General features: G+C 57.3%; 1 protein-coding gene across 10 annotated transcripts in view; it reads right to left on the reverse strand.

Moving 5' to 3' along the window:
• MEF2A (myocyte enhancer factor 2A) overlaps nucleotides 1-3,341 on the reverse strand; it is a 33,611-nt gene extending 30,270 nt beyond the window's left edge. For 3 of the 10 annotated variants that reach the window (XM_045571995.1, XM_036411791.2, XM_045571994.1), the window contains exon 1: nucleotides 3,153-3,337. The gene's annotated coding sequence lies outside the window, so the exon portion shown is untranslated. Of the gene's footprint in view, nucleotides 1-3,152 lie in introns of all 10 variants that reach the window. The other 7 variants (XM_045571997.1, XM_036411792.2, XM_045571996.1 and 4 more) reach the window with 6 other exon arrangements.
• Between the last annotated feature and the right edge of the window lie 4,787 nt (nucleotides 3,342-8,128).

An 8,128-nucleotide genomic window follows, 5' to 3' on the forward strand; every position in this document is an offset into this window, starting at 1 on the left:
TAGAGCCGAGATGTGAACCAAGATCTGACGGCAAACATGCAGCTCAGTCCCCGATCAGTGTCTTTCTGGGGGAGGTTATCTAACGGGAAAACAGGTCTGCCTTGCCACCTGTATACTCCTCTCCTTACTTCATCTACCGAGATTGTCCACAGATTCCGCCTCCCTTCTAGAAAAAAGCAATCAGATCCCTCTTACCCCACAGGGCAGTATTCCCACTGCCCCATCACTGATAAAACTTCAGCAACACTTTGTAACATTCATAGGTACCCAGAGTGTATCTTTAAACAAAACTAAAAACAAATAAAAAACAAGAAGCAAGCAAGCAAACAAGAGGGGTATGGTCTGATTACTGACAGTATAAATGCCCACAGACAACCCAGAACCATCATCATCACTGTATGTCCCCTTGCCAGATTAAAAGCAGCAAAAGGAGAAAAAAATGAGGCTTCCCAAAATTTGGCTGACGGCACGCGACTTGCCAACAACAAATCTGTTTACAACCTCCTCCTCCTTGTAAGATCAGAACACAAATCCACTCCAGCTCAAACGTTAAAATCAAGTTCTATTAGACACTTCCGCAGTTACTTAACCATCCTCGGCACACGCGTCTCTATTTCTCTCCCGGTGACCAAATGAATGGCTGATGTTGCTATCGCTCAAATGTTAATACGATCAATATTACCCCGAGCAGCATTCTACATGGAAGATACAAAGCTATAACGCAACTGTTTTGAAAAATAAAACACCACTCTAATATCTTTAAAAGATTGCTTCCAGTTGTATTCACACACAAAAAAAGTGAAAATAAAAATCTTTGTCACGCCCACCTATTAAGGAAATATAAAATCTCTTAAGAATATGGAAGGTCATTCTCAAGCCATAATTCAACACGATGGCATTACACTTCTTAACACCGAATCCCAACAGGCTACGTCCCTCAGCTGAACAACCCTCACCACTCACTCAGATCCTTTCATTTAAAAAACAAACAACAAAAAAACACACTTTTGCTAGAAAGTAATTTCTGATCACTATAATCTCATCACCTTTGTTCCAATGTGGAAAACACACCCAGTTTTATACACAAAGTGACAACAGTGTGAAGTTAAAAGAAACAAGATAAGCACCGTTTGTTTAGGGAGGTCACTATCACTTCAAGTAGTTAAGTTTCTATTGGAAACAACCTGGCAAACAAATTGCTCGAGTCTGAAATCCACCAAAACCCAGGTTCAGCGCTTCGGCATACCTTCATTACTATAACAGGACGATCATCTCAAGAATGCTCCCCCAGAACCGAGAGTGATTCCAGAATCAATCAGGACACCCTCCTCCATAGAACAAGCTGGCCTTCCCAGTTCACAACCCACAACGCGTGCACTCCCCTTTGCTACAAAGTGGAACTCAAACCCAGTGGAACTCAAACTCAAACTCAAATCCACTTGGGTGGAAACTTTTTTTTTTTTTTTACTTTTTCCCCCCCTAAAAAAAAAAAAAAAAAGTTACCATACGGTGAAAGCAATGAGCTGACCAAGACCTCCAAAAATACACACACCCAATAAAAAAAACAAATAAATGAAAAATAACAAAAAGCGGACATCCAAAAGCCACGACAGCCCCATAGTCACTTTATTTCCCATTCCTCAATTCATTTAAAAAAAAAATAAAAAATAAATAAACCCGCCATCCTTAGGCTTTCAAAAAAAATTTTTTTAACTATTCTGTTTACCTTTTGCACAGAATGTGCAAGCACTGCCAAGGTAACAGATTTTACAACTGACAACTGGCAGCGCTTGGCAGTCGCCAAAACAACACAGCTGGATCCTTAAAGAGACAGCACTGCCCTGCCATCCGCACCCCGAGGGCGGCAGCTTCGGGGAGCCTTCCCCCGCGCGCGTGGGGAGACCCACGGGGAAACAGGCTGGAGAACCATTATCTGCTGTTGTTGTTTTTAATTGCACACCCCTTTTTGTTAGCTCCTCGCAGCAGGAGGCTCCTCTGATCGCGGGGTGCCTGTGGGGGACCCCTCCACCACCACCCCTCCCCCCAAAAAATCCCCAGGTTTAAGGATATGCCGCTTCCTTCCATGTACACCCGGTTCCCTCCCTCCCGGCGGGCGAATTCCAGGAGGCCGGCTTCCTCCTGCCTCGTCTGCCCTTCCAGGGGGTAAAAATAAATAAATAAATAAATAAAAATAAACAAAATAACAATAAGTGTTTTAACTTGGAAACGCTCACTTTTTTCCAAAGTTCCAACCCCCCCCCTTTTTTTTTAACTATGTCCCATACTCTCTCCCTTCTCGCTGTTGGAAGAGCAGAGGATAAATGCAACTAAAAGGCAAAGTTTCTGCCGCACAGACCCTTCCCGGCGGCGAGCCCGGATCCGCCGGGAGGGAGGTCCGCCCGGGCCGCCCGCCCCGCTTCCCCGCGATGGCTCCTCCCGGAGGGTCCGGGTCCGAACCCGCAGGTGCTCCGGGCCCGGGGCCGCCTCCCCGGCCTCCGACAGCGGCCCGCCGCCTGACATCCACACGCCGAGCCGCGGCGTTGCGCCCCTTTAAACCGTCCTTCTCCTCCCCAAGCGCAAGTGGGGGGGGGGGGGGGACTCCCACAGCAAGCCCCACTCCGGGGGTGCGGGTGAGGGGTCAACTCCTGCGGGGAGACAGACCCCGGGGTCCCGCCCCGGAAAGGCGCCGGGCCGCCCCCCCGGAGACTCCCAACTTTCGGGGAGAGGCGACGTCCGGAGCCCCGAACGCCGCGCCGTGCGCGCCCGGAGGCTCCCCGATCCCTCCCGGGCCCCGCGGCACCCCGGCGGCACCCCTCGGGCCCGCCCTGGGGGCCCCCCGCCCCCACCCCTCAGGGCGCCTCTTGCCCCTCCGTGCGGACCGGACCGGACCGGACCGACGCGACCACCTCCTCCCCGCACCCCGCCGGCCCGCCCGCCCCGGCGCCGCCAGCCCCGCCGCGACACGGCCTCCCGCCAGCCGGACGCCGCCCTGTCCCAGGGTCGCTCGGGCCGGCGCGCTCCTCGCCGCGGTCGCCCCGCAGCCCGCCCCGGCGAGCCACGGCCCCCGGCCGGCCGGCCGGCCCCGTCGTCGGAAGGCCGCCCCCCGGTCCGGCACCCGCTCCCGAGCCCCGAGCCCCGGGGGTCCTCCTCACCGTGTCCCCGCGCCGAGGGGCAGGCGTGCACACACGCCGCAGCCGGGACCCGCCGCCAGCTCCGCCGCGTCGCCCGGAGACGCCTCCCTCCCGCCCGCCCGCCCTCCCTCAGCCCGGGACTCGCCGGGACGGCCGCGCACGGATCCCCACACCGGGGCTATTTTTAGGAGTCAGGCCCCGGCCGGACCGGAACTCGTTCCTGCCCCGCGCGCGCATGCGCACTGCGCGGGCGAGCGGGTTGGCGGCCGCGGTGTCCCTCCGCCACACCTCGCCTTCGCCCTCCTCTCCAGCCGGGCTGCCCGGTTCGCTTCTCCCGGGAGCTTCCCCCTAGGGACCTGCGCTACCTCCTCGGTGGGGTCTTAAGAGTCCCGGGGATGGGGAGAGGCACGGGGGAGGGCCGAGGGAGCCATGCCGATGGGGGAGCGAGCGCCACTCCGCAAGGACGGGAGGGCGGACTATGTTTTTCCGGGTGGGATCGGAGACGGATCACCCGGCACAGGAAGGGAGATGACGGCGGCTTGGCGCCGGGCTGCGGGATGGAGCTGGCCTTCCTCTGAAGGGCCGCGTCCTCCAGGGAGCGGATACGGGTCACTTGATGAGGGCTGGGGCGGCTCCCAGGGCGGGCTGGCTGGCCGGCCCGGTAGCGTCGCGCCCGGCTACCCCCACCGCCCTGACCAGCCCGCGGGGGCGGGGCTCCCGAGCGCACTAGAGTGACGCGACCTGTGACCAATGGCCGCGCGAGGCTGCCACCGGCAGCCAACCCGGGTCGCCAGGGGGCGGGGCGGGGCCTGAGCGTGAAGTGTCTTGCCCGACGGCGCCCTGCACCTCGCAGACGCCCCCTGCCGGGCTCTGGGGCCCGGCCAGCCCCTGCCCAGACGGCACTCTTGGCCTCTCCCGACCTGGGCTCGCCCTGGTCCAGGTCCAGCCCGAAAGCCCACGCCCTGTTTGTGGTCAGGGCCGCACCTGTGCCCACGCCTTGGCGGCTGCCAGGTTAACCTCATTGAGCAATCGCCACGGAACCCGGGCCCCGGAGGAGAGAGAGGAGGGTTTGAAGGTCCTAAAAGGCCCTTTGGGATTGGCCAGCCAAGCCCACCCAAGACCCAGGAGAGCCACAACCTCCTAGTCTTTTTATTTTATTTTTATTTTTATTGATTTTTTACAGAGAGGAAGAGAGAGGGACAGAGAGCCAGAAACATCGATGAGAGAGAACCATCAACGAGCTGCCTCCTGCACCACCCCCACCCCCCACCGGGGATGTGCCCGCAACCAAGGTACATGCCCTTGACCGGAATCGAACCCGGGACCTTCCAGTCCGCAGGCCGACGCTCTATCCACTGAGCCAAACGGTTTCGGCTCTCCTAGTCTTTTTTATTCGTAATAATCAATTACTAACAGAGGCGTAGTCAGCATGCCTTGTGTGCCAGACAGAGTTCACCAGCTCTTACAACATCGCGTCGGATAGATTCGGTTTCTGTTCCCATTTTGCAGAAAGAGGCAAGGGAAGCAGAGGTCACGGGGCTTAAGAGGAAGGCATGGAGGACTTGAACTCCTTACCAACCGCTCTGCCTGCAGCCTTTCCCGGGAGAGGAGCCGAGGAGATGAGCCTGGGACAGACAGCTGTCCTGTTTTGTGGGGTGACTGTTGCCGGCCTTTGTGTCCTTACAGGCTGTTGCTCCCCTCTGCACGCTGCCTTACGTCTGTACCTGCAATGAATGCGATGGACTCAAAGCCGAATGCTTGTTTTCACCTGGAGAGGAGACATCCCTTCCCACAGCACTTGAAAACAAAGTGATGGGGGTGGGTGAGCAGGCGCCCTCCCAGAGCGTGTGGGCAGAGGAACTGGGAAGTTGCAAAGGAAGCGGTGGAGGCTCGCAGGCTTCCTCCCTGAAGCAGGAGGCCGCAGGCCGGGGAAAACCCAACACCGAGAAATGAACCCGGGCTGCTGCTCAGAGCCCACAGTGGCCCGAGTTCCAAAGAGTCAGCAGCGGGGGGCTCTGGGAAGGGTTTGGAAACACGTTAAAATGGGGCGTCACTCGGCAAGTCCAGTGGAAAAGCGTGCTCTTGAGCCTGCCGGATGCTACAAACCCAGCAGCTGGGTCTGGCTTCTCCGCTCCAGGAAAATGAAGAGTTTGACTCGTCTCCTTCAAAGCCTAGGGTCTGCAGGGGGAGGGGGAGGTGAGCAAGGATGCCCTCCTTCCCACTGGTCCTTCATCTGGACAGGGAGAGGTTTTCCTACTCATGGCTCCACCCCCCTAACCCCCACCCCCTGCCTTGCAAAGGCCAGCTCTTGGGACCACTCGCCTCACACCACCTCCTACCCTTCGCGATGCCATAGGTCACTCCAGAAGGCCAGAGTCCGGCAGAAGCAGAGATGAAAAGGGAGCTTGCACCCCCTAAGCGAGCACCTCTCCCCCCTCCCCCACCCCACCGCATCAAAGCAGTTGTGGGAGAATTGCAGGGAGTGGTAAGAAGGAAGGAAGGCAGGCAGGAAGGAAAAGTTGAAGGATTCTACAGGACCGCTAAATCCATTAGCAAAACAGAACCACTCTTATTTGTCATTAAAGGAACCAATTTGACAGCTTCTGTTTGGGGCCAAGAAAGCCATACCTGAACTCTAGCATCTTCAGCAATTCCCGGCACACAGCGGGGCGTGGGCCACATGGGTGTGATGCTCCCTGGGAGGTCAGTGATGAGCGGCACCTGTCAGCCCGCTCTCGCCTCTCTACAGCGCTCAGCTGTGTCTGAGCTCCAGGGACTCATTAGGCCAGTGGTCGGCAAACTCATCAGTCCACAGAGCCAAATACCAACAGGACAACGATGGAAGTTTCTTTGGAGAGCCACATTTTTCAAACTTAGACTCCTTCTAACGTCACTTCTTCTAAATAGACTCGCCCAGGCCGTGGTATTTTGTGGAAGAGCCACACCCAAGGGGCCAAAGAGCCGCATCTAGCTCTTTCGAGCCACAGTTTGTGGACCACAGCACTAGGCACTGCAATATGGAGGTGAGGGAGAGCAGCACTCCATTCAAAGGCACTAGGAAGGTTGAGAACCACCGATTTAGACCTCGCCTGGGCCTACGTGTCTCTAAGATCTCATAGAGAGAGCGTGGTCTCCCTGGGATAGTCACATGACACAAACCATCCCCCAACTGCAATCTATATGTCAGAACGGTAGAAGGTTACCGGTTGAGACCAATCGTGCAGGAGTCCCTGAAAAGGTAGGACCAGTCTCGTGGTTCTCTGTTAAAATCGCACCTGCACCGTTTTGCACGCGGGTGAATTTAGCCAAGTTGCTCAGTCTCCCCAAACCTCCCCTTTTCCTCCCTCCGAGACGATAGTGATCCTTCCCCGAGGTCATGCTGAGGATTGAGCAACCCCCGCACCACACCTACGGAGTCGGCACGTCCCTGCACAAATCCCAGCTGCCTGTGCCGCTGTCCGCTGAGCCCACAGACCTGCACTGAGCCGGACTGTGGGTTCCAGAGGCTGTTTGAGGCCCAGAGCATACAGAGAAGACCCGTGTTCTCATGAAGCTGCAGTCATGGCCGTATATAGACAATAATATATAGATATACACATATACATATATACAGCCCGGACAGTGTGGCTCAGTGGTTGAGCGGTGACCCATAAACCAGGAGGTCACCGTTCAATTCCCAGTCAGGTTGCAGGCTTGAACAGTGACCTCCCACGGGGACAATGCTCAACCCACTGAGCCACACTGGCCGGGCTCCTTGTGCTGTCTCGACATCTTGACCCTCCCGGGGTCCCAGAATCTTAACCGTGACCTCCCATGCTCAGCAGACATGCAGGCCCCTCCCCAGCTAGTTCACCTGTCAGCCAGCCCAGCCGGGTCCTAACCCGGGGCCCCTGCCAGCCCACACAGCCATTCACACCAGCACACCTCATTCTCCCGCAGGAATCAGGGGGTCACCTCACCCTCTTGCGACTGCACAGCCTGCGCCCCACAGTCCTCGCTGGCTCGCTCCGCTCCTGAGTGCACCCCCCCCCAGCCCCCCACTTCCATGCGGCCCTCCCCAGGCTGTGAGCACATGTGACCATAAACTGCTGCCAGGCTCCTCTGCCCACTGGCAGGTGGCAGGTGGAAATCACCTCCAATTTCTCAGGGTGGGGTCCCCCCTTGCCCCAGCAGCAGGGCGAACAGGAGAGAGATGAGAACACAGACTTCAATGGCTTTTCTCATCAGTCAGAGCCTCGGTGCTGGCTCATTGGCGCCCTAACCTTCTGCGCTTCCGCTGGTGGGTCCTGGGGGGCGGGAGGGGGGCTCCCCACACCCCTGGCTCCCAGCCTTTCCTGCCAGATCACCTCCTTTCATCCCAGGCCTGGCCCGCAGGCGTGGCTGCGTCTTTCCTCGCCTCCTGCCTCCGCCAGAGCCTGGCCGAGGACCTGGCGCACAGTAGGCCTCCCTCCCTCCGGTGAATGTCCCCCTGGGGGCAAGCAGGGACCTTTCTCTGCCACCGGGCAAAGGCCAGGGCGTGGAACATTCTGGGTCTGATGCAACCGCTTGAAAACTCAGGCCAGAGTGACCAACCCAGAAAAATCCCAGAATGGAAAATCTATTTTATCCCGGGCTTCACACAGGAAGAAACACACACACACACACACACACACACACACACACACACACACACAGGAGGTCAGCAAGCACGGTTTTCCAGGTTCACATCAGCCAACCATCCAAACGACTTTTTTATTTATTTATTTTTTTAACGAGGCCTCATCGGTTTGCTCCCATTTGCAAGGAGGTCGGTCCCTGTGTTTGTCAGAGACGTCTACCCCTGCCGGGCGGTTGCACAACCCCTTGGCACGGCTCGCTCTGGTGCTGGTACTTGCCGCGGGCGAGATTTTTATGAGGCTTGATCCTTGTCTTGACTGCATTTGATCGTTTCTATCTGCGAGGCAGCGCGCACATGAAGGCGGACAGCGCCCCTCCGCCCGGGGTGGGGAAGGGCTCCA

This window comes from Pipistrellus kuhlii, unplaced genomic scaffold, assembly GCF_014108245.1.
Source record: "Pipistrellus kuhlii isolate mPipKuh1 unplaced genomic scaffold, mPipKuh1.p scaffold_m20_p_42, whole genome shotgun sequence".
Taxonomy (NCBI): Eukaryota; Metazoa; Chordata; class Mammalia; order Chiroptera; family Vespertilionidae; genus Pipistrellus; species Pipistrellus kuhlii.